At 49.8% G+C, this 3,664-nt stretch overlaps 1 pseudogene; it reads left to right on the top strand.

The window, feature by feature from the left end:
• The first annotated feature begins 1,913 nt into the window (after positions 1–1,913).
• LOC126263913 (5S ribosomal RNA) lies at positions 1,914–2,031 on the top strand (annotated as a pseudogene).
• Positions 2,032–3,664: the final 1,633 nt, after the last annotated feature.

Consider the following 3,664-nt stretch of genomic DNA (forward strand, 5'->3'; position numbering starts at 1 on the left):
AAGGCCAGTTGTGCGGTCTTGGTCGATGCTGATTCCGTCCGCGGAAATAAGATGGCCTAAGAATGAAACCTGCTGTTTAGCCAGAGTAATTTTAGCTGGCTTCACAGTTAACCCAGCAGAACGATATCTATCGAGCACTTGTTAAGATGAACGAGGTGATCCTCAAATGTTTGACTATAAATAACATCGTCCAGATAATTATAGACACACTTAAACTTTAAATCACCGAGAACACGGTCCAATAAACGTGGCACCACTGCGGCCCCGGGGGCCACGCCAAACGGAACTCGGTTAAATTCATAGAGATTCCAGTCCGTACAGAACGCGGTGACACGCTTGGACTCTTCACTCAGAGGAATTCGAAAATAAACCTGATTCAGATCCAACACAGTGAACCACCTGGCACCCACAAACCAGGTAAAACAATTATGGACATCCGGTAAAGGAACGGATTCCAGAATAACCTTCTTATTTAACACTAGATAATCTACAAAAGGCCGAAAATCCTTGCTCTTAGCCTTAGGGACAAGGAACATGGCGAGGCGTATGGAGATCTTGATGGCCTAATAACACCGTCCTTCAACATGCTTTCTAATTTATGTTTTAATATCCTCATCTTGGGAGGTGAAAGACGGTACGGAGATTGCGCCACGGCTCACAGGGGGTCAACATTTGGAAGGTTTCGTGGACAGGACAGGAGGGTGAGGGGGCGGGGGGGTGGGTTGTAGGGGGAGATTGTGGGAGGCAGTTCCCCTCTGAGGGGCGGATGACGCAGAGGGAGGGGGCGTGGTTGGCACAGAGACCGAGGAGCGGCGAGCTGTAATCTGTTCTGGGTTGGAGCCGGGAGGAGGTGGTGCAGGGAGTGGTGGGAAGTCTGCAGACAGCGATGGAGCGACAGCGACAGGGGAGGTAGTGTTGGTAGTTACAGCAGAAAACGACGCAGGAGTGGGGTGGACAGGTAGGGAAGGAAGGACGGGAATGGGGGTGGCGGATGAGCTCCATGAGATGGTGGTTGGAGGAGGGGAAGCTGAAAATGATAGAGGTGGGACATGATGGCGGCGTGCGAGAGGGGGGCGAAGACGGCGACGGAGGTGACGATGAGGGTGACAGCGACGGCGGCGGCGGCGGCAGGAAACGAGAAATGGCGGCAGCGGCGACGGACGACGGCGGCGGTGAAGGAGACAGTAGCGCGAAGGGGCAGCAGCCCCTCCAGCAGGCGATGAAAGCTGTCTGGTGAAGCCCTCTGGTCATCGGCTGGACGACGTCGGCAAGAAGGTGGCGGCCCAGAATCCCCGGGCTGCGGTGGCGGCGGCGGCGGCGGCGGCGGCGAATAGGCAGGCGGACGGACGGACGGCTACAGCAGCAGCGGCAGCAGCAGCAAGCACCGGGGGGCAGCTCTGGCGGACGGACGGACATACAGACAGACAGAAAACCAACAGCAACAAAGCTTCGAAGACGGAGATTCCACCCTGAGGGTAGCCCATGCACTGCAATCTGTCGTTTTCGAAGGAGGGGATCCAACCCTCTAGATGTGCATCGTACACAAATATAGCTTAGAATATGCTGATTCAGATGGACTATACATTGATTGCCAAGAAAAAATTACGACAGAATTACCTTAGTTGGAAATGGTCCTTAGTATGAAAGTTATAATAGAACAGCGAAGTTGCTCACTTTTATTGGCAGACAACGTGACTGGCGCGCAACAACAGTTGCAACCTTACTAAACCACAACAGACATTGTTTTGTTACACACTTTTCAGTCTGAGCGTCCTCTAGGCCTCTGGATGAAATTAGACCTCAGAGACCGTTCTGCTCTGGAAGTCCATTCTGCCCCAGTCTTCCCTATATCCTTAGCAAGCATGCATATACAGCCTCAAAACACTTTTTATACTCCCTTTATCACAAAAGTAGGCAACGGCCTTGTCGCAGTGGATACACCGGTTCCCGTGAGATCACCGAAATTAAGCGCTGTCGGGCGTGGTCGGCACTTGGATGGGTGACCCTCCAGGCGGCCATGCGCTGTTGCCATTTTTCGGGGTGCACTCAGCCTCGTGATGCCAATTCAGGAGCTACTCGACCGAATAGTAGCGGCTTCGGTCAAGAATATCATCATAACGACCGGGAGAGCAGTGTGCTGACCCCACGCCCCTCCTATCCGTATCCTCCATTGAGGATGACACGGCGGTCGGATGGTCCCGGTAGGCCACTCGTGGCCTGAAGACGGAGTGCTTTTTTTATCTCAAAAGTTGCAGGACAGGCTTTTTTACTTCCGAATTTCCAATACTGAAAAGGAACGAATGTTGTTTTTATGTTACGAGGGATGTGTGCGTCCTTCAAATAATCTTAGTCATGTTTCCGTGCAAACTCACTAGGTGGCAGCGTTGAGTTTAGCAACACACTGGCGCATTAGTTACGATGACACAATGAATGCTGTTTGTGAGCAAATAGTGAACAATCGGTTCTGCCCTTAACTCAGGAAAACTACTAGTGACACGTGGACAATGGTTAAGCAATCATTTGCAGGCGAAGTACTTTCAAGAAGTCGCGTTTTCGAGTGCCACAAAAGGTTTCGCGAAGACAGAGATTCAGTGCAACACGCTCCCAGAGATGATCACCCATCTACAGGACGTGCCGATGCAAACGTGGAGCGTGTAAGGCAGTTATTTCAAGAAGACTGTCTTTTACCTTTGCGTGTGATATCAGAAGCACTTAATTTGACTCGTGATGTGTGTCATAAGATTTTATGCGAAGATTTAAGGAAACGGAAATTTAATGCAAAACATGTCCCTCACACACCAACAGACGAACAGAAAGAGAAAAGATGAAGACATTTTGTGCTGAACTACTGGTTAGACCCAGAAGTGATCTTACATTTCTGTTAGAGATTACTACTGGGGATGAAGTGCTACCTGTACGACCCTCACACGAAGCATCGGAGTCCTGGATCACCAGCCTCGTCAAACAGGGAACCAAACCATTAAAATCTTGAAATGTCTGCGACAAGCAATTCTACGTCGCCGCCCTGATCTGTGGCATTCTCAGGACTGGTTCTTATTGCATGACAATGCAAGACCCCATACTGCTTTATCTGTTGCCGAGTATCTGGCCAGATGTTCCGTTAATGCCATCCGACACCCGTCATATTCGTCCGACCTCTCGCCTTGCAATTTTTTCTTGTTTCCGCGAGAGAAAAGGCAACTGTAAGGAAAGCTTCATCAAGATATTGCAGACATCCAACGGGCTGTGACAAATGAGCTTACAAGCATCGCAGTGGAAAATTTCTCTGATTCCAAGACCTCCAGAAATATTGAAAACTACGTACAGATAGCCATGGGGGCTACTTCGATAGGGGCTAGGATAATTACTTGGTACGTGCTATTTTGTGGTTTCTGAGAAAAACTGTCCTGGAACTTTCCTGACAAAGGGAGTAGTTATGTTTAGGACCAAAAATTTTAATTATTTTTCATAATTGTTCGATATGCCCTCCATTGCAAGCACGACGAACTTCTATACGATAGTCGCACTCGTCCCATACTTTAGCGAGCCACTGCATTCACTGCTTTTGCTACATGGTGTCGCGGTTCCCCCAAAGTTGTTGCATTGTCTTGCAATGCAAGGCCAGTACCCTGGCTGATGTCTTTGCGGAAAACTTCACACCTGT

This window comes from Schistocerca nitens, chromosome 6 (genome assembly GCF_023898315.1).
Source record: "Schistocerca nitens isolate TAMUIC-IGC-003100 chromosome 6, iqSchNite1.1, whole genome shotgun sequence".
NCBI lineage: Eukaryota > Metazoa > Arthropoda > Insecta > Orthoptera > Acrididae > Schistocerca > Schistocerca nitens.